This window comes from Neophocaena asiaeorientalis, unplaced genomic scaffold (assembly GCF_003031525.2).
Source record: "Neophocaena asiaeorientalis asiaeorientalis breed wild unplaced genomic scaffold, Neophocaena_asiaeorientalis_V1.1 scaffold152, whole genome shotgun sequence".
Classification (NCBI taxonomy): domain Eukaryota; kingdom Metazoa; phylum Chordata; class Mammalia; order Artiodactyla; family Phocoenidae; genus Neophocaena; species Neophocaena asiaeorientalis.
Genome location: NW_020185338.1, coordinates 2,932,947 through 2,956,179, shown reverse-complemented (window position 1 = coordinate 2,956,179; position 23,233 = coordinate 2,932,947). Strand labels below are relative to the sequence as shown.

The window sequence follows — 23,233 nt, the reverse complement described above, 5'->3', positions numbered from 1 at the left end:
ATGAGAATATCCAAAAGCAATGGGAAAACACAGCATTCAAGAATATTTGGGGGTGGGGGGATGGGTGAAATAGGTGAGAGAGATTAAGAGGTACAAATTTCCAGTTACAAAATACATGAGTCACAGGGATGAAATGTACAGCGTGAGGAATATAGTCAATAATATTGTAATATCTTTGTATGGTGACAGATGGTAACTAGACTTATAAGGGTGATCATTTTGTGATATACAGAAATATCGAATCGCTATGCTGTGCACCTGGAACTAACAGTACTGTAGGTCGGTTATACGTCCATTAAAAATATATATATATATATATATTTTGGAAAAATATTAACGTTATAAAGATGGAGCCTCAATGTTACGAGGAGTTGTGGATTCAAATGCATCTTTGTGTCTCGCGTTGGTGAAGGTGTTTGCACATCTGAGCACATTACTCAATAACCGGCGAACCCTCGCTAAGGGCTCTGAGATCCCACCCCTGTGCTGTAGGCGTGACGGAAGAAAATGTAAGACTTTGGGCCAAGGCCTCATTCAGAACACATTTACTATTAGGACATAAGGTAAGATGGTTTCTCTCACCAACTAAGTTCTTCCGCAAACGGCTAGTTTTGGCACTGATTGTGTTTGCTTACAAAAACCACCTCTAAGACATACTGACCGAGCTGACTAGACTTCCCAAATGACGAAGACGGCACTGAAGGCCAGGCCTGTCCTTTCCCAGGGTTCTGGGGTGAACCAGGCCTACCTGCCAGGGCTCTGAATAGCATAAAATATACTCACACTTGATCCCAAACTTTTCCTTCTCTTTTAGAAAAACATCCTTCACAACATTCATAGTGTATCTGCTTTCATTAAAAAAAACCTCCTTTTGGGGACTTTCCTGGCTTCCACTGCTGGGGGCACGGATTCGATCCCTGGTCGGGAAACTAAGATCCCACACTCTGTGCGGCGTGGCAAAATAAAAAATAAATCCTTTCGGGGCTTCCCTGGTGGCGCAGTAGTCGAGAGTCTGCCTGCCGATGCAGGCGACACGGGTTCGTGCCCCGGTCCGGGAAGATCCCACATGCCGTGGAGCAGCTGGGCCCGTGAGCCATGGCCGCTGAGCCTGCGCGTCCAGAGCCTGTGCTCCGCAATGGGAGAGGCCACAACAGTGAGGGGCCCGCGTACCACAAAAAAAAAAATCCTTTCATTCAGAAAGCTGCACATACTCGCATGGACAGAGGCATCCTCTTCTCGTGCAATCCCGAACCTGTGGTCATTAGCAGCCACAGGCCCACCATAGGAGATGCTGAAGGCAAAGGCAACCAGATGAAGCAGCCCTGCAGAGGTGCTCACACGTTTCCTTGGAGTTCCAGGCAAAACCAGCTTGTGCCCATCGGCCCCTTCTAATGTGGAGAATGCACATGACACCAAGCGAAGCATTCGTGTTCCAGACGTGGCACGTCCCATTTGTGGCCTCGTCAGCCCCTGGTCCATTATGGATCCATTATGCCTTTCGTCAACTTCCACGTTTCTTGCAACACATTCAAATGCACTGCAGGGACTAAAAGCAGCCTCCTCTGTAACCATTATGATGATAAAATGCAACTTGATGGAAATCGATATATTATCATCGCTCCCTATCAAGACATATGCCCTCAGGAAACAAAGAGTTGTTAGTTTTAATATGAAAAAGGCTTAATGGGTCTTCACATGAGCTTGTCAGGTGGCTGAGCAGGTGCAGGGCACTGCCACTCTCCACAAGTCTAATGCTTGCCCACTCTTTAAGATCGAGTCTGAATGCCACTCCAGCAATTCTTAGCTGAGCCCTCCACCCCTACACTCAGCCCTTCCTGTTACCTGCAGCTCTGCTCCTGCACTGAACCTTTCCTACTGTATATACATCCTGTGCATACAACCATTCTCTCTCCTACCAGGTGTATGTTCCCCAAGAGCAAAAGCTCAGGGCCTTATTCAGAGCAGATGTTCAGTGATTTTGGTTTTCATTGGAAGAAAACAAAACGGTGGGTAAATACAACCCCCGAAAAATTAAAAAAATTTTTTTAGTAGGTAATCTGAGATATCTGGCCAAACCCTTAGTGCTGTGTCATGGAAAGAAGAGCCTGTGGTCTGACTGTTAAGTCAGCCAAGCAGCTCTAGCCTTCCTATTGGAGTACCTTGTGCACCATGTAAGTAATCTAGTACACTGTAGCTTTGCAGAGGAATTATTCAGTAAGTAGAGGCCATGAGAAAATTAAGAGTTGATGAAATGTTTTCCTTTCTTGAAACAATCTCCCACGTAATAAAAGCCTTACAAATGTATTATATAGCCTTCGTCTTTTTCATATATATATATATATACACACACACACACACACACACACACGCACACAATATCAATTGCCAATTGTTGATTGTCAAGTTTTCACTTTACCTGATGAGTTTGCAAGGTGGCTTCTTCCAAGTTTATTAATAATAGCACCTTGTATGTTTCCTATCCAGGATTCATTACTATTTATAATTTATTATTTGTTGTGTCCTAGTTTGTCTGTCTCCCCAATAGACTGGTAGCTCCCCAAGGGTAGAAACCATTTTATCTTGACTTCTGTTAGTATCCCCACTGCCCAGCACCAAGCCTGACATGGATGAGGCACCCACTTACTGAACGATCACTGCCTGAAGTAATTAACTGACCGATAAATTCGTGCCTAACTGAAGTTCTGGCTTGGTAGAGGGTCTTCAAAGTAAGATCGCGATTGGGCAACCAGTCTACTGGTCCTGCAATAGATTTTGCTTCAGAGAAACCCTTGCAAACCAGAATACCGAAGCTAGTGCCCTCCTTTAGGGAAACTTAGGGAGCCTGAAATCCTAGGAGAGCCCATAGGAGCTGGAAGGAGAAGCTGGCAAAGGGAAAATAGCTGTTATTTTATTCGAAGAGAACATTCGAAATCAGAAACACCTATATTCAGATGTTCAAGACAGAGACACTTGAGTTGAAGTCAAAATACATATTTGTTTTTTTTTGTTTTTTTGTTTTGCGGTACGCGGGCCCTCTCACTGCTGCGGCCCCTCCCGTTGCGGAGCACAGGCTCCGGACGCGCAGGCTCAGCGGCCATGGCTCACGGGCCCAGCCGCTCCGCGGCATGTGGGATCTTCCCGGACCGGGGCACGAACCCGTGTCCCCTGCATCGGCAGGCGGACTCTCAACCACTGCGCCACCAGGGAAGCCCCACATTTGTTTTTAAATACAAGTTTGGGACTAGAAACACCCCTATTCACTTAGAGTAAAAATTCTCTCTCACTCGTCCACCCTCTCGTCCTCCCCTGCCTGCCCCCCTTAACCCCTGCCCCACAGAGTCCGCAGATTTTCTCATAATGTATATCAGATAATTTTATTTTTCCCCACATGTTTATTTATGTTCGTCAAAATATATGCTCTGATTTTTTTATTCAGAAATCATAAATATATGTGTGAATGCGAGTAGGCTATACATAGGTTTCTAAAGATGTGTGCATATCATCACAGTATTATCTGTTTCTTTACTCTCACCAACATAGCAGAGTAGCAGAGACATGGAAAAATCAAAGCAGTAGATAATTTTTTTAATTATTCATATTTGACTCTAGGACAGTAACAGTTTAAACATTAGACTTCCCTTCTGTTCTTAATTCTATTTAGCTTAGGCTATTAAGACTAATTTATGTTTTAAAGGCATACACTAACAGACATATGAGATAATATATGTAAACATACTCTGTAATTAATATGTATTACTCTGTAATAATGCAAATGTGTTAGTATCATAATAATTATGATTTTTTTTTCAATTTGTATGTGCGTATATATGTCTGTTTATATAGTATATATGTAGCCTAAGAGCCTGACACTATAGTTTTCAAATACTTGTTCACAGACCAATACTGGTCAGTGACAACGTTTTCACTGGCCAGAGCAAAAGGAGAAAAATCCTAACAATGTATTACAGATTTTTTTTTTTTCAGATTTTTAAAAATATAATGTTAAACGTATTATATTTAAAAGATTGCTTTTATTCTGAAATTAAATTCTTACTGATTTTTTTTCCTGGTTTGTTCCAAAGTCCATTGTTTCATCGAATTATAGTGCTAACAAGTGGCAATTTTTAAAGCCCTTACTTGCCAAAAAAAAAAAAAAGGAGAAAATTTTCTTTTGAAATTTATTAATCCATGGAACCTAAAAGTCTGAAAAAAACTGATTCAGGCAACAAAAACACCAACATTTCCATAGTCTGTTCAAGAAAAGGAAGTGAGGCTCCCCTTTACCTGCAGCTTTAGTGCTTCTAGTCATCCAATTCCAGTAACATCTGGAACATCCCGAAAGATTCAGCCTCTGAGCTGAGCCCTCCCAGGCTCCCAGCAGTCCAGCACCTATTCGGCTTCTGCGTGATCACTTCATTTTCCCCAGCAGCCTCAACAAGAAGCACCACTTCGGAAGAAACCCCAAATCTTCAACCAGTCCAAGGTGGGGGCAGGCTGAGGGAGGCACCGAATCCAATTTTTTACAGGCAAAGAGACTTCAAAGTCTCCATCCGATGGCTCAAACATCCATAACAGAATTGGTATTTCTTCTCAGATTCAAGGCATGGCCAAGTCACACAGGCTCACTTCCAGGGTCCAGTTTTCACTTGGAGGCTGCAGCCCAGGCAGGCTCACTGCCCTTTGATCTGGTTGGAACCGGAGTGTTACAAATATGCTTGTATTAAGCTATCTCTAGTCTGCCTGAGGGCCTCGGTCTGGAATGCGAGAACGGGAGCTTCAAACAGTGAGGTTCCCAAGTCTTCACTTACGTTACATTTTTTTCTGGCCGGCAGGCCAATGCTCCTTCCATGGCAGACAGCGATGGGATGCCCGTGGAGTGCAGTAACGCAGAATGGCATCATAAGGCAGAACTAGAGAGTTTTGTCTCTATTCTCTGGGCCAGCAATCCAGGCGAAGAATAAGGGAAACTACAAGCAAGCACCAGAACCCTAAGTTATACTTTTATTAAGCCACCCACAGGCATTTGTAAAGCACCTAGGAGCTCCGGGCACTGTGTTATTAAGACGCAAAGGAGGCATCCCCATCTTTGGCCATCAAAGCATCCATGTTCCACCAGCCAGTGGGTAATGAATCATTGCAAGAGCTCCATCCCTTCTACCCCAGGGGCCTTCTCCTCCTAGACTTGACAGTGCAGGCCTCCATTTTCAAAATCAGAATGTATAAAAAAACCCGTTTAGCTGGAAGATATCCTGTGTGAAAGAATGTGCAGTAAATAGCAAACATTTCCAACAGCACGGCCAGTATTTTCCTATTTCCTGGACAATTTACTAAAAATCTTCCACCCCTGCTTTCATAGGTTGAGGGCATCTGCTGTGCCAAACTGCCCGCTGGTGACAGAGAGAAACCAACACATTCTGCAGTGCCCAGGGATAAAACTGAAAAGAGAGAGAAGTGTCCCTGACGGAAGTAGACTCTGAACTTCTCTTGAGTCACCTGTTACCGAGAGACTTTAAATGCTGCACGATCAGAGATCTTTCGCCAGCTTATACCACGCCAGTCATAATCCCCAAAACATCAAGAACCCCCAAGTCCTTGAGTGACTGCTTCATGCAAACATGGAAATAATGCAACAGAACCACTGTTTCTTTGATTCCTCCAGACGGAAAAGGTAGTGCCTTTAATATCATGCTTACTGGACATCCATCATGCAACGCACAATGCGACCATTGTAGGGCAGAGAGAGAGAATATACTCTGTGGGGTAGAGGCCTGCGGCGGAAAAAAGCCCCCAAACACGAGAGCCTCGACGCACTGAAGAGACGGTCTTCTGCTTCTCATTGGAATAATGGTGGGATGTGTACAAGAATGTTTCTGGCTGGCCTTCAAAGAAAGAAACTCTTTGAGAGAGCAGCGACCTTAAACATCTTATCAGCCTTTGATGTTATGCACCACGACATCCTTTGGTTCCTTGCCCAGGGCAGAGGTTTAAGCTTTAAGACTCCATTTACTTACAAAGAACTGTAGAAATATTTTTGCTGCGGCACAAGGCAGAAGAGCCAGTTTTTGAAGACAGCAAATGATAGAATGGTGAGGTAGAGGGGAAAACACCCTTTATAGGGGGCACTGCACTGTGTTAAGGGGATCAAGAGCTATAGATCTAACTTTCTGGGGTTAACCTCCTTTATTTTCAATCTTCTGTACCATTCAGATCAGTTTTGTGAAACTCACGTCAAAGTGATAGAAGCAGAGTAGGTTGTGATGCTGCCACCCGCCTTCTAACTCATCCCTGGTCCAACGTGCCCTACCAATGCCTGTGCTTCCTACCAACACCACTGTATCTCTGTAACCCATCTCTCCTCAACCCAAAAGAAAGGGTACCCCCTGCTCCCTCCAATGCTACCTCTTGAGTAGGAGTCCAAGGTGGGATAACGTCCCCCACAGGGTGGTGAGGGGGAGCCTTGTACCCACTGCTGCCTCCACACAATTTTCTAGGGCATCTAGACTTGGGTTTCTTCCTTATGGTGGGTCCCGTCTATCTGGTCAACCACTGCATCCCTGCACGCTGTGTGCCCAGCCAGGACAGTGCTGAGTATATAGTAAGTACTCAAGACGCGCTTGTAGAAGAAAGGCCCAGTGGCCTCCACCCCAACGTGTTCTCTTTCCTTTCTGCCAGATAGCTTCTGTCTTGGGGTACACTCTATTTTAGGGTCTCCCTGATGATTCAATCTTGGGCACAAGAACGTTCACTTGCCAGAGCTGTTTGATTTATTTGCTTTTGCTTTCATCTCAGGCCATGGCAAAAGTTCTTTTGCAAGACCCCAAAAAACTGGGAATCCAGAGATTCTGGGAGTCTCCTAATAGTCACCTAAGAAAAGGTAATAATGCTGTATGCCATCATTTTCATGATTTGATAAGCTACGTAAAACTCATTACTGAATTGGAGCCAAACACTTGAAGGAAAACAGAAGGAAATCTGTTGCCTTGAGATTTATCTTTCTTCTTCAAAGAACTCGGAGTTGCTTCTATAGTACACGATGTTAGGATAGGCCTTGGGCCAATCATTGTAAAGAGCATCTGAAAAATTACTCAGAATTGTGTGCTCAGTTGTTTTGCAAAGGATATAGCTATTTGTTTGCTTAAGTGAGGCTGTAAGGATTGCTGGAAACATTCTGTGAAAATATTAGCTAAACTCAAGTCCCTATCAGCAAATACACACATGCAGTTCACACATGTGTCACACCACACGTATGATCTCTGACTTACAGGTATGAATAATGTATAAACAAGCTGAACCCCATTCCAACAAGCAAGTGACTTTAGTTCACAATGGAAATGTAAACATGACCCTTAGTTGAAGATAGCCTTTAACTCCAAATTGTCCATATACACAATAAAACAAGCTCTTTACTGGGCCTGGAGGGCGTCTCCACGTGGGCTGTGGTGAATTCTCCTAATTGAAAGCCGTGATAAGTCAACATGAAGGGGCTCTTTCGAATGCCCCATTTGACACGTGTTCATGGAGGGCCTCTTCATTTGAAAATCTTCAAGAGACCCCACCTGGTCCACGGGGCTCCATTTGGTCTTCATAGCAAAGAGAACACACAGTTCTCCATAATTACACAAAGGGGACAATTTGGTAAAGAAGAACTAACTCTATGAAGTAGTGCTTGTGAGTTAATCAAGTCAAAAGACAAGCCCAATTAAAAGAGCCTTTTGCTTAAATAATATATAAAAATAAAGAAAGCAAAACTCAGGAGGTACAGTCCCCAGATACACAACTTGTAATTTCTAATACAGCAGGAAGGCAGAACTTGAGTCACTTAACAAAATGCTCAATACCCAATTAGGATCCACAGTCCCTGAACAGCTATCTGATTACCCCGGAGATTAATTCCCTGGGCGGCAGGCCCCAAGGGTCCTTTCTAGCCAGCTCCATCACTCATTGGGAAGTCAGGGAAGATGAATATCTAGGTTAGGTTTGATGCTCACAACTTTTCAAGGGTTACTCAGATCTCAGAAATAAAGATTGGCAGATCAAGGAGAGAGCACAGACACGATCATTTGGTTCATTACAATCGTGAAACTAAAATCTCCTTTTGCAGTTGTAAAGAGCCAGCTCAAGTTAGTTTTCCAAATAGTGAAAGGAAAATACTCTAACAAACAAAGAGGCATATGAAAGTCAAGCATGGTGAAGGGCAGGGAAAAAAAAAAAACCCTGAGTAATTCCTCTTAAGTGCCTTTCTTCCTTTCATTTTATTTTACTTTATTTTAGCAAGAAGAAAGTAGGAGAGTTGGGACTTTGTCCGTATTTTTTTGTTGTTCACTTTGATTTTTTTGTTTAGTTTTGTTTCGATTTTTAAAATTTGTTGGTAATAGCTACATATAGACAAAATTCAAAAGGTTCAAAAGGATATGCAGTGAAAAGTAATCTTATCGCCCCCCTGTCACCAGCCACCCAATTCTACTCCTGGGCAGGGCAGTAAACAAACAAAAACCAGCAATTACCACCAAAGTGTGTGTGTGTGTGTGTGTGTGTGTGTGTGTGTGTGTGTGTGTGTGTGTGTTTGGGGGGGTAGGGTGGGTGGCAGTAGACAAAGAAAATAAAGAAAAAAACCCTAAAACAATGATCTAAATCTGGTGTATCCTTTCAGATATAATCTATGCAAATATTAGCATTTCTTTTCTTTGTGAAAAGACAAAAGCAATGTTTTTTATAAACTGTTCTGTACTTTGCATTTTTCTCTCAACATAGCTTCAAGGTCAATCCCTATCAGTAAATACAGAGATGCCTAATTTTATATAAGTGCAAGTACATCTGTAGGATAAATTTCAAGAAATGGAATTGCTTGCCCCAAATATACGCATTTTCTATTTCAATTAATGTTACCAATGTGCCTTCTCTAGAGACTGTATCAATTTATACTCCCCTCAGCAACGTGAGTGTCTGCTTCTCCTCACCTTGGCTAATACATGGCACCAACCATGACAGGTAAACATGACCTCTTAAAGTTCTAGTTTATATTTCTCTTATTAGCAGGAGGGCAAGTATCTTTTCATGTATTTAAGAGCCATTTACTTCCTATCCTGTCAACTGCATGTTCCTGTCTTAGGTGACTTTCTACCACCTTCTTTCTCTTCAGTAAAGGCAGTGTCTCTAGCAAATGATATCCAAGCTGGTCCTTTTTTTTTTTTTTTTAATTTTTTTTTCTTGGCCGCGCTGCGTGGCATGTGGGATCTTAGTTTCCCAACCAGGGGTCGAACCCGCACACCCTGCATCGTTAGCATGGAGTCTTAACCACTGTTACCTCCAGGGATGTCCCCTCCAAACTGGTCTTTTGTATAGTTCTTCAAGCCCGTGCATATATCATCTAATTTAATAATTGCAATAAGACAGTAAGCAGGCATAAAAATATTTTCTCCATTTTATAGGTAAGGAAGCCAAGTTTTGTTTGTAGGTTTGACCAACAAGCTCACTGGAAGTTTGTAGCCAGAACTAGAATTCATGTAGCTTACCTTTTAGTCTCACGATTTGTGCGTGCGTGCGTGCATTCCGGTGTGTGTTTACTACACTAAAATGCCTCTTAGATTGTAGAAAGGATGAGAAAGGAAATATTCCCTTTTTCTCTAATGATGAATTTGTATTTTCTATTTACCTGGCCAGTTTTCATGTATAGCAAATAAAGGAAACGAAAACTTTATTTGCTCTCATTCTGTTGCTCAGGCCAAAGCATGGACAAGCACTGAGTCTTCATGTATTACACATCACCAAGCTATCAACCTTTTATTACCAACCTGGATGGACCGAGTACTGGGTGGAGGGGAGATAGAACAGTACTGACATACATCCTCCCCAGGAAGAGGGGGACCCTCGAGAGGCCTTCCCATGTTGAGTGTCCTGGGGGAGAGCATGAATACACGAACTCCTATGAGGGGGCAGAAGAAGTCCCCAGAACAAAGGAGAAGAAGGTCATAAGCCATAGGGGTCTGTCAACTTGGTGCTATTGACAGGAACGCTTCTGGGTTCAACCTAGGATACTGATTCCCAAGTATTCTCCAGCCCGTCCCGGGGAAGCTGGTCTCTAGTCTACCAGGAAGAGGCTGTGGGGTGGAAAGTACCCAGCTAATTTGGGAAAAGGGACAGGAAGGCTCTATAAAAGCTGGAAGACCTTCTTCTGCCCCATCTTGGGGCAGGGAATGGGGGGCAGTGGGGCAAGGGATCCAAAGCTGTAAGTGATGGGGACAAAAGCATAATGAGGAAAAATACAATCAGAGCTGCCACCAGACCCTACAGGGCAGAAAAGGGCTCACTGGGCCCAGCAGTAGTTCAGGTGCTAAGCTGGGGGAAACACCAGCAGTAAACTGCACTAGGTGGGACTTAGATGCAAAACCCTGAGATTGTCACCCAAGCTCTCGACTGTCTTCAAAGCTGGTGTGGCCAGAACATATGATGAGCGATATTTCATAAATCTGAGCCTTTAGTGAAAGGTGTCAATTTCATCCTTAAGTTTAGTTACTGCTTCATTCATTCATTCCCTTCAAAGGCAGTCCTTTCCATAAAACTCTCCTCCTAATTTCCACTCGAATCCTGGCAGAGTAAGCATGTCAGGACTGTGCAGAAATTCCATGGCAGTTTGCTGGAGCTCCTGTCCCACACATAAGGTGGATGATACGTGCAACGCAGCTGAACACGTGAAAGGGACCATTCCAAGAGAATCTAACTCGTTCTCAGTGGCACCCCTACTGGCTTCAGCCAGCCAGCCCCACGAGCTGGCTGAGGTCCCACCCTACAGTGGGACTTTGCCTGGTTAGCTGGTTAGACCAGGACTCCTGGCAGGTCTTCAGCAGTAGACCTGCTCGCTGAGGTGGGACAGGTGCCAAAGGCAAAGATTCCACTGCAAGCATGAAGGAGGTCTTTGACATTACACAAAATGTGATCTCATGTTATGCAGAAGTTAGGTACTAAAGCCAAAACATAAGGCAAAAAAGCAAGTGTAGACAAAATACTTTAAAATTTAAAATTTATTATAGAGTGTGGCTTCCCTGGTGGTCCAGTGGTTAAGACTCTGCGCTTTCCCTGCAGGGAGCGCGGGTTCGATCCCTGTTCAGGGAACTAAGATCCCACATGCTGTGCAGCACAGCCAAAAAAAATTAAGATACAGGAACCTTATAGATGTGAAACAGGAGGGAAGGGGCAGGGCACAACCTTTAATAGAATGACATAGCCATTGAGGACATGACAGAAACTGGTTAGAACCTACTAGGTCCAAGATGGCGGAAGACTCGACTTCCAGTGGACCTTGAGCCTCATTACACGCATACTGTAATACATCAGCATCTAAATGACACCTACAGGTGCCACGACAGTTCTGAGGCTAATTTCCAATTCCTGGAAATCCCCAAAACAGTTGGAATAATCCTCCCCCTCATTAGCCTATGAAATTACCCAGCCCATAAAAACTAACCACCCTGTATTTTGGGTCCTCTCACCTTCTGAGATGGCCCATACTCTGTGGAGTGTGTTCCTCCCAAAGCCGTTCTTGTCTTTTGAGATGGATGGCATTCTGTCTCTGGAATGTGAATCCCTCTAAATAAATCCACTTCTTACCTAATACTTTGTCTCTCACTGAATTCTTTCTGCAACAAGACATCGAAAAACTGAGCTTCATTAAGTCCTGAGACCAGGTGTGTGATTGCAATTAAAAGACAGTGGGTTCAAGTCCCAACCTGAGTTGTGTGGTTAGATGTAAAAATTAACAATGTGTAGTTATTGATGGGACAACGAAGATGGATATTAAAGACTTGCTTCTACTTCTCCAGACAATCTGTCTGTCTGTCTCTCTCTCTCTCTCTAGCATCTATCTTGTCCAGGAGCATATCTTGTCCATGAAGTATCTCCACTGTATACAAAGGGTAGGGGGCAAAGAATAAGTGAATTAGTACAGGAAAGAGGCAGTATGAAGTCAGAAACAGGGTGACTGAACCAGGAAAGGAGCAGTGCAAAACTACAAAGCTGATAGGCAGACGGTGGGTAGAGGTGAGCAGAGCCCCCACCTGCTGGGCTGGTACTGAGAGGCAGGCTCTACTGCATGGACAGGGCAGGGTTGAGCACAGGCCTTTCAGTACCTGGGGTTCTCAGCCAGGTAAACAAGGCAGGAGGTTTGGGCACAGAGACAGGGTAGGGAACAGTTTGCGGAACCTATAAAAAGAACCAAGACCCAAGGTCAAGGTTGGACTAGGCAACAAGGATTCTGGAATGGAGTTCCTTAAACCCTGCCTCAGATCAAGATTTGTCCTAGGATTTGGGCAAGTCCATCCCTCAGGGGAGGCTGAGCCAGCTTTGGCCGTGCAGTGAGGAGAGATGCCTAGGTCTGGAGCCCAGGGGTCCGGCACATCCAGCCACATCAGGGGTGAGGGAGGAAGCAGGCCAGGCGGACCATCATGGAGGCTCCAGCAGGCCCCGGGGAGCCAGCTGGAAAGCAGGGGTGACGACAGGGCAAGATGGGTACAAGTTAGTTTTCACTACCTGGCTGAGATGCTCAATGCATTCCTGCAAACCTATTCACATCTGAGCAGGCTTAGGCCTCTCTTAGCACAAAACTTCTTCCTATTTATCGCTTTAAGATTCTCACTGGCCTTCTCAGCACGGGAGGAAGGCACACCAGTACCAAAAGATAACAAAGTGCAATTACAATACACAGTGTATCAGAACTTCTCTGTACAAATAGCGTCCGGTAGCCAAGTTCCTCTTACCACTGAGTGGAGGATGTCGGGAAAGAGTCAAGTTATTCTCTGGGACCAGGCAGCAGCAGGGAAGGGAAAGAGGCAGCTGTATTCACTCAAGTATACACCCTGGGGAGAGGGAGTCTGCCCAGAGCAGTGAGGGTCTGCCAGGCTAGTCTTCCTTGCACAAGCCAGTAACGAGCATTGGCAAGGAGCTGGACCAGGTTGTGACCACATGCAGCCCCAGGGTCACTGGTGAAGAAATGGGGAGAGAAACCAGGAACCACCCTCACTCCATCTGTCCTGACTGGAGTCAAAGAGGGGGAAGCATGCCTCACCCCCCAGTTACCCATACAACTCAGTCCTGGTACTGAAGCTTTGGGCAGCAAAACTCTAGCCCTGGGATGCACTGGCTTTATGAAAAGTAGTAATCTTGTCACTGATTTTATTTATTTATTAAATAATTCTCTAATTCTGTCATTCCTTCTGCATTCATTTATTTATTTGTTTGTTTGTTTATTTTATTTCGGGCCGCATTGGGTCTTCATTGATGTGCAGGGCTTTCTCTAGTTGCGGCAAGCAGGGGCTACCCTTCGCTGTGGTCCGCGGGCTTCTCATCGCGGTGGCTTCTCTTGTTGCGGAGCACGGGCTCTAGGTGCGCGGGCTTCAGCAGTTGCAGCACGCGGGCTCAGCAGTTGCGGCACGTGGGCCCTACAGCACACGGGCTTCAGTAGTTGTGGCTCATGGGCTCTAGATCGCAGGCTCAGTACTTGTGGTGCACAAGCTTAGCTGCTCTGCGGCATGTGGGATCTTCCCAGACTAGGGCTCGAACCCATGCCCCCTGCATTGGCAGGTGGATTCTTAACCACTGCGCCACCAGGGAAGTCCTGTCACTGATTTTAGAAGTGACTCCAGAGCCGGTTTACAAGTCTGGGTCTCATTACTTTACAATGACTTATCGTCATGGACCCAAAATTACATTACCCAGCAAGTATTACCTGCTTGCAAGTGATTTACTTTTTGTTATCTCTGAGGATATTCGAAAAAAAAAATAAAACCAGCTACACCACTTACTGAATGCGTCTTGCATGCCAGTTACTGGCATAAGCGCTTTATACACATGGCTCTGAGGCCGTAACTAACTTTCTCAATGTCACACAGCCAATTACTAGACAAGCTGACATTGGAAACCAGGTTTCCCCTTCCCAGCTTTGCTCTGTGGCATCCAGATACAGTCTCAGTTCAGAAGTTTCCAACAGAGGTCCTCCAGATTATTGAAAACATGTGACAACTGCCATGCTCATGCCTAGACCAATTGGAAAGGACACGCAGTGAGTGACAGGTAAGGGGGTCCATGTGCCTTCCGGAAGAAATCAGCTCTGAGTGTAAGCTCAGGGGTACAAGAGGTACAGCCTCAACCGAGATGACAGGGTTGCTACCCTACACCAGACGTGGAACCAAAAATTTTCTGCCCCACCATTTTGTAGAACAATGCCTTCAAAGGGTTACTACGAGGACATCACACAAACCCTGACACTGTCAAAACTATGCTCAATTAAACTAATAGAGGTTGTTCCGTTTCAAAACATGCCTGTGTTACATCCTGATAAGGAGGTATCAAAAGAAAATGAATTTGGATCACTTTTGAATGATGACATCTGCATTACCACAGCAATTCACCTATCAAACTAATTTAGGCTTAGAGCCCAAATCAACACTGCTGTCAGAGAGTTGATTTCTATTCATTTAAAAACTTCCAGGCTCAAGAGTGATCAGCGGGAATTTTAATGTCTTGGGAAAAGGGAGGAAAAAGAGAATGCTGCACACAGCAGCAAGACTGGAACTCACAATTCGGCCAGCAAGCGTTTACGGAGCATCCAGTACAAGGTTCCATCCTAGGCATGGAGGAAATTCCAGGTCACAACCTCTGTCCTAACAGGGCACACAGTTCCATCCGAAGATGCTGACAGTGAGCATGAGGATGAGTGTGACTTCCTATATGCCAGGTACTGTCCCATGTGCTTTACTAAATTAATCTCCACCAGGTACTACTGATTAATAGGTCCATTTTACAGATGAGTAAGTTGAGGCTATTAAGTAGTAAATGTTTAAATAGTACTTCGCATAGATGAGTTTTAAATCATTTTAATGTTCTATCTCATCTGATCCTCATAGAACCACAATGAGACAGGCAGCATCAGACACAGGCACACAAAGTGGTAACGGCAGAACCTTGAGTAGAAGGTAGGGCTTGTGGCTGCTAAGCCATAATTTCTATAAAGAGAGAGCATTAAAAGGCAGTCCTGTGAGATCCAAATGATACTGACAAGGAATTCTACAGGAGGTCACTCAGGAGGAGATCACTTCCTATTTGGGCAGCATCCATGGAGAACAGGGATGGATACAAGCCTTTGAGGGTAGGTTGTGTTCAGAGGACTAGAAAGAGAAGGGGACACCACTGCAGACTGCAAAAGGGGCCAGGGCAAAGTACGGAGGTGGACAGGTGCAGTGTGTATTTGGAGATCAGGAAGTAGATCATGTTGGTTTGAAGGAGGCTCCATGGGGCAACCACAAGGAGATAACAATGCTGGAAATGGGGTGCAATTATGAATTTTGTCTAGAGCATGATAGGACAGAAGGAATTAAAATTTCAAGCTTTCCAGAAGGTGAATTTAGAGTGAGGGGATAGTGAAAAAATAATAGTTAAGGAGACAAGTAGATAACTGTGATTGCTGAATAAATTATAGAATAATATAGAATAAATTGTATATTCTAAATTATAATTATTCTAAATTATAAATAAACATAGAACAAGTATAAGAGTAAAGAGAATCAACTCTCCAAATTGAAGGCTCTAATGAGACCGAAAAAGAGCTCAGAGAATCCCTACAATAATGTCTACAGCTCAAATCTTGTCTCTGAATCGTTTCTAACTTTATCCTTTTTCCGTGGCTAATCCTCGGGTTGACTCACGTGCTCTCACTCCTTGCTAAAAAGTGAAAGCTACGCATCACCCTCGTTAATAATAAATGGAAAAGACTCAGGTTCCTGCACTTGACGGGAAAAGCATCAAGACAGAACAAGCTCTGAAAGTACAGTTGAAGGTGATAATGACTCATCGCAGTTCGACGTCTCCAAAAACCCTCCATGGAAAACCTTACCCAAGCCCACCTGTTCTGAGTTGAATTGCGTCCCCTTGAAAAAATACGCTGAAGTCCTAGCTCCTGGAACCTCTGAATGTGACCTTATTCGGAAACTGGGTCTTGTAGATGAAATTAGTTAAGATGAGGCTATACTGGAGTAAAGTGGGCCCTAAAGCCAACATGACGGGTGTCCTTATGAGGAGAGAAAAGACTCAGAGACACACACAGGGAGAAAACCACGAGATGCTGGGGGCAGAAACTGGAACTATGCTGCCACAGCCAAGGAAAGGTAAGGATTGGCAGTGCCACCAGCAGCCAGGAGAGAGGCACAAAACAGTTCCCCCCAGAGCCTTCAGTCTGCATAGCCCTGCCAATACTTAGATCTTGGATTTCTAGCCTCCAAAACGTATGAGAGAATAAATTTCTGTTGCTTTAAAGCCACTCAGTTTGTCGTATCCTTCGTTATAGCAGCCCTAGGGCGCAAATACGCTGGCTTCATTTCAGCTTCTGGGAGGTAGGACAGAAAAGGCAAAACCAGGCACATCTGGGGGCTTGGAGACTTGAATTCCAGGCTCCATTTTGCAACCACCTCCCAGGTGACCCTCCCTGGACCCAGAATCCTCGTCTTTGAAATGAAGCATTTAGGCTGGACGAGCCCTAAGTCCTCTTTTGGTTTCAAACTCTGTATCTATCACATCACAGCCAAGAAAGTCATCTGCTCGAACATCTACTGAAGGTGAGAGTATGACGGGGCTGAAAAAGGAAAACACAAACTCGAGAAAACTCCCATCACCAGTAGAAGTCAAGGAGAAAGGGAAAAGAAAGAGTAATTAGCGGCGGTCCTTGCATTCACCATATGCCACATTATCATTCCATCTTCATGTCAAATCTGGCCTGCAGCCCCCATGCCATGGCGAGTTAATACAAAGAGACGCTGGGAGCTGCCAGATGCAGAAGGTTAATACAGGGGATAAGAGAATCTCGAAGAGCTACACTCCATTTCCCAAACCTGCTCGTGTCAAGGTCATTTAACCCCAGAAATACGAAACCTGCTGCCTGGAGAAGACAAAAAAAAAAAGAAGAAGAAGAAAAAGGAAGGCTGGCATTGAAACTGTCCCCTCAACCCTCACCCCAGTCATACAACGTGCTTTGCAGCTGGGGGGCTCTTCGAAACTGCTAGAAACTAATGATTATGAAACAAACCCCACTAGTAAAGACCAACAAGAAATTCCTGTAAAAACCTCATACATACGCACTATTCTATTGTACCTTTTTTTTTTTTCCGGCTGGCAAGTTACACCCTTTCGTTACTGTCATGGACTCTTTTAAGAACAGCTAATCAGAGAGGCCTACAGGGGTATTTAATCAGATTTTCTTTTCTTCCAATGACCTAATGTTTTGGTACGAAACTGCCGCCCGCTCACGCAGCGTAGAAATTCAGCACTGTCAGCATTTAATTATTATTTTATCACGGATTTCTTTACTTTCCTACAGGGAAGAAATAACTTAAATTTTTAAAAAATGCAACAAGCGCTTAGCTTTTAAAATCGCCAAGACGCTGCCCTCATTATTTTGCTTTGTCAAAAATACTAGGTGTGGAGATGGGATATACCACAGAAACGCACTTCTGAGTTAATAAGAGCTACCACTATCACCAGCTTCGATCTTCTGCAACACCAAGACAATGTGGTGAAAATTATGTACATCGTGCTGGTTTCCAGGGGATGAAATACTCACGACTCATTCAAGTTTGTATGTGACAGCAGCTCCATGTTCCAAACAATATCCCTGCCCCTGGACACCTGAATGAAGCCCTCGGCTTCACTCTCCCCTTCCTCTTCCTCCAAGTAAACTTTGCCTTGTCTTCTCTAAGGTGGGAAAAAGAGAACAGGGAGGAGAAAGGAAGCTAAATGGAAAAGGGGAGAGAAGACAGGTGTGCAGGTGTGACCCTGACTCCAACAACAGCCGACCCAAGACTCCAAGTCTAGAGGCCAAGAAAGGGAGCATCAGGGCCAAAGGTCTAGATGTGTTCCTCAATCCGGTTTCTCTTTCATTTCTTCCTCCTCACTCATCTGAAGTCTCTTTTCAGAAAAATAGCCATTTCATCATCAACACCAGAAAAAAAACCCTCTTCATTTGCCTCTCTTCCCCTTTACCCACAGAGTTCCTGCTTCAGAGTCGAGCTCTGTGAACAAGCTGGGGATGCTTGGTGCAGCAAGTCATCTCCAAATATTTATTGAGCATCTACTGTAAGTGAGCAATGGTGTTAACTACTGAGGGGGCGACATGGTATAAACATAGGTACAAAGTGGTACCCAGGGAAGATCCACGTGTAGGAAGAAAGCTAGTCATTTATCAGAGCGTGGTACAACTCACGAGCAGTGAGGACAAGAAAGGTTACACTGGTTCGTGCTTACCGGCTCCAGAAGGTGCTTGTGCCACCAATGCACCTAATTTCAAAGCAGAACTTGAGACCCTTCCCCCAGCCACATCTGTCCTCCCACCCACCCCTCCCCCAAATTTCTCCCATCTCGGTAAATGCCACCTCCTAGATGTCAGCATCCCGGGACCTCCTTGCCCCTCCCCACTTCTATTCCAATCCACCAGAAAGTCCTCTTCATCGTCACTTTATTCTGTGTAGTCCAGGGACATCCCTCACCTGGCCTCCAGGACTGCACTCTCACCCACCTTGGAACTTCTCTATACACAACAGCAAAAGTGATGATCTAAACAGAAACTTGACTGTGCCATTCGCACTTGTGAAACTGGCCAAAGGTTTCCCATGGCGCAAAATAAATCCAACCCCCTCCCAAAGCAGCCTGCCCCAGATCACCTGCTGGGCCTCCACCGGGCTATAACGCTAACAACTAGCACGAAGCCCGGCACCAAAGATTCAGTGTTTGTTTAAATGAATGAATCAAGTGTTTGTTATTCATTTCCCAAAAAAGACATAAGTAACACATGGGGACGATATACATAAATATATGTGTTTACACGTGGCTTGGATCATGGATGGTTTGGCCCTTTCTAGGATAACCTTCAAGCTGAGTTGTAGATTAGTCTTTCTTTTCAGTTTCCACAGTTTGATCCAGATTATCCGTGGGCAGCAGAGGGGCAAAAGGGATGGAGGTGAGGAATGGGTGGCAGCCTCCGAGTCAGGGAAACAACAGCAGTGGTGGAAAGCCTTGGTGATCTTGGGTGAGTAGCAGGCTGAGATGTCAGCCCAGCTCTGCTGCACCTGTAGCTGTGGCCTGCCTTCTATTTCTATATCCTAAGGGAAGGGCCACTTCCTCCATCAGGTAGCTGTTTGGACACTTAGCACTTTATGGCTACTACCTAAACATACAGTTAGCACAGTCAACCTCAAAGAAAACTTTACGCCGCCAGAAACTCTTGGTCACGACAAATCAGTCCAACATATATATGTTGAAGCCAGATATTGTTCTAGTCAATGGAAATTTGCAGCTAAAATTAAAAGAATAGTTCCTGCCTTTACGGGACTTACAGACCAGAGTGGGAGGCAGTCATCTATACATACATGGCCTCAGATCCACGCCAGGAAACAGGACTATCAGCAGCAGCTGATAGGAATCGGGGTTGACGCTATTACAACAGGGACCCAGGAATGTCTGCATCTTTCCCCTCCCCCTAACTCCTTCACTTTCCCACCCATGGAGCTATACACAGGAACAAGGGCCTAACAGGAATCAAAGTTTGACTATATCAAGAGCTGAGCCAATCCAGCACTCTGGCAAGGGTTACTCACCTGGCCTTGTAGACGAGGGCAAACACTTGGTAATTTTTAAGGCCTAGTGATCTTGCCCACCATTGCTGTGGCCCATTTCACGTTCTCTATTTGGCATATCAGTTTCACACCTGCTCCACCCAAGTGGCGGGAAGGGCAATTGAGGGAGGAGCTGAAACACATATCCCTTGCAGCACACCCTATGATGTAGTTAATATCGTTCCTGTTTTACAGATGAAGAAACAGGCTTGGGGAAGTAAAGGGAATGACTGCCTAAGACCATACAGCCATGGGACAGCTGAGGAGGGTCTAAACCCAGGTCTTTTGATCTCAAGTTCAGATCACTATTCTGGCACTGAGCCTCGCCATGATAGGAAATGCCACATGTATGAACGGCATGTGTATGTAGGAAGCAGATTTTACGGCCAATCCATAACCACAGTCAGCAACCTAAAAGCAACTGTTTCTAGAAATTTCAAATTGTGGTAAGACTTCAACCACCTAGAATAACTCTCCAGAGTAACCCAGAGATTTAAATAAGAAGGATCTCTCAGTAGGTAAAAAGCTCACACCCTCAACACTGCACTCAGAGATTGTGCCCTTGGACTTTTGTTCAGAAACCTATTAACTCTTTCTTTGAACACAATTCTAATCACTTGTGTTCTCTGATTTCTTAGCCTCTGGCCTGGGAGACGTGGTCAATTAAAATGGATTCCTGGAGGGAGAGAGAGTGATTACAATGAAAAGTGATAGTTAAAAAAAAAAAAAGAAAAGAAAAGAATGGGGCAGAGGTTGGCAAACTTTTCCTGTAAAGATAAAGATCAGAGAGTAAATATTTTAGGCATCATGGATCATACTTTCTCTGTTGTGACGACTCAACCTCACCCTTGTAGCCCAAAATAAGCCGCAGACCAATGTGTAAATGAAGGAGCATGGCTGTGTTCCAATAGACTTTTATTTACAGAAACAGGTGGTGGGTCAAGTCTGGCCCAGAGGCTACAGTTTGCAAACCGAGGAATAGAAAAATGCTTCAACGCCAACACAATATCTAGAAAATCTCAGCAGTCTGGGACCATAGCTTAAAGAAACAAATAATCCCAACCTCAACAGCCCTTAGGACAACTGGCATCACAGAATATCATGGTCCTTCATCATAAGATTATAGAAGTTTAGAAATCTAAACAGCCTTGGGAATATTATGGTCCGACTTCCCATTTTTACACATGAGGAAATAAATTCTCAGAGAGGTTAAGGGACTTGCTAAAGGTCAAACAGCTAATTAATGATTAAACTTAAATTAGAAGCAGGGTTTTGATTCTATGTTTAGAACTCTTTCCATTATTCCATGTCTATTATTTTAGCCTTTCGGTAACAATGGATAGAGGAAATGCTCATTTAATTAAAACACTACACCCTTGAGACTGTTAAGATTCTGAAATCACTAAAATACACAGTTCTAGATGTTTAGAAAGATGATGGTGAATCATCAAGACAAAGGTTAAATTAGGTTTAATGTCCTCAGAGAATATCATTTCCGAAGTAGGGATAAAAAGAATACATTTCAAATAATTAAAAAGTTAATATACGTGGAAATTTTTATTCTCCCTTGTGCATGGGGAAATGAGGTACCGCTTGTCCATTAGTAGCAGCAGAAAAGCCTGCTATCGTATTTGATCAGTTTAGACCTGTTCATAAATTCTGACCACTTCCAGGACAGCCCAAAAATCACCAAGGCATTGGCAGGCCCCAAGTAATTTCTCACATTGCTGGACGCCCATATTCATTCAATTCTAAGTGAAAAACAAAAGCCACCCTCAGTCCTACCTGCCCCTTTCTCTTTTCTATCATTAGCAATGTCTTCTGCTCCTTTTCTGAATTAATTAGGAAATAAAAATAGAACCCCTGACATGTTTATAAAGATTCCAAATGCTGGTTAAACATGAAAGAACAGAGGTTGGGAACACGGAGGTGACAAATTTTATTTCTGTGATGACAAGTTAGAGTACTCCTGCCAGCTGGACCTTGCAGCAGTCAGAAGCATGCACCTGTCTATGGGGAAGTCAGAGAGGAGGGGGGGAGCAGAAAGAGTCTGGGGGGTCAGTGGCCTGCCACACCACGCAGATGAGCTCTAATTGCTCAGGGTCACTGAGTACTGCTCATCTTGGGGAGGTTCCTGACAGCTCCTGACACCGGGGAATGCAGGGAGACCACGTCTCTTCTCCTGACCACACAAGTGGTCCTGTTTCTGTTTACAGACCCCAGAGCAGGGCTGTGGTTCAGGGAGTTCACCTTCCTCTAAACAGGAGAAGGGCGGTTGACTACTGCTTTGGAGTGTCCCCGAGATGCACTTCCCGGTTTGACAAACCTGCCAAAGGAAATGAGAAGCGATAAGTGATTGGGCCCCGATTAGATCAGCTACCTTGGGAAAGGTGCTGAGCCAGAGATATTGCACTGAAATAAGGAGAAACCTGGGACTAGATTTCTAGCAAGCAATCCCGAAGTAGATATGGTCTGAATTGGAAATGGATTTCATAGGCAGATAAAGTCTAATAAATGGCAGGTCCCTCAAAACTCATATATCATCCAGTCTCATACAGTGTCTGTGAAGTCTGTTATCAATAACTTAACAACGGGAGAACCTAGCCCTTAGCAAATATTTAATTTCAAAACATACCTACTGATTTACTCAGATACAGCATACATAGTATATTAAAAATATATTACAAGGAGCCAAATGCCAATAAAGCTGCACTTAGAGAAGACCAGGGGCACTGGGTGCTTTCCGAATATTTCCGTTAAAGGAGGAACTGGACCCTCCATCCAAAGAGCTAGTCCACTTAGCAATTTCTAACTTGTGTGGAGAAGAAAGCTTGCCTGTGAACCCTGCTTCAAACAGCACGGACATCACCTGAGCTCCTATTCCCAGCCAAGCAACAAGCCAGATGCCACGTGTACAAGTTCTGAGGGACAAGAATTAGGGGTCCCCTCAGGAACGGCTCTCCATGCCAGGCCTGAAGGCTAAAGGAAGCGAGGGCATTTATACAAAGCAAGGTCTTTAGTAGCAAAGAGGGGACCTTTTTTTTTAATTGACGTATAGTTGATTGACAATATGTTAATTTCTGCTGTACAGCAAAGTGATTCAGTTTTATATATATATATATACGTATGTGTGTATATATATGTATATGTATATATACACACATACATTCTTTTTTCATGTTCTTTTCCATTATGGTTTATCACAGGATAGTGAATACAGTTCCCTGTGCTCTACAGTAGGACCTTGTTCTTTATCCATTCTCTGTATGATAGTTTGCATCTGCTAATTCCCAGCTCGCCCTCCATCCCTCCCCGACCCTGCCATCCCACTGGCAACCACTAGTCTGTCCTCTATGTCCGTGAGTCTGTTTCTGTTTCACAGATAAGTTCATTTGCGTCATATTTTAGATTCCACATATAAGTGATACCATGTGGTATTCGTCTTTCTCTTTCTGACTTACTTCACTTAGCGTGATATTACCTCAGTCCCTCCATGCTGCTGCAAGTGGCATTATTTCACTCTTTTTTATGGCTGAGTAATGTTCCATCGTCCACATCTTCTTTATCCATTCATCTGTCGATGGACA

At 44.3% G+C, this 23,233-nt stretch overlaps 1 protein-coding gene across 7 annotated transcripts in view; it reads right to left on the bottom strand.

Annotated features, from left to right (window-relative positions):
- Nucleotides 1–23,233, bottom strand: part of FOXN3 (forkhead box N3) — a 408,764-nt gene that overhangs the window by 347,084 nt on the left and 38,447 nt on the right. Inside the window, exon 1 of one of the 7 annotated variants that reach the window (XM_024736281.1) lies at nt 4,285–4,512. The exons of the other annotated variants lie outside the window; for them this stretch is intronic. The gene's annotated coding sequence lies outside the window, so the exon portion shown is untranslated. Of the gene's footprint in view, nt 1–4,284; nt 4,513–23,233 lie in introns of those variants that run through there. 7 annotated transcript variants of the gene reach the window in all.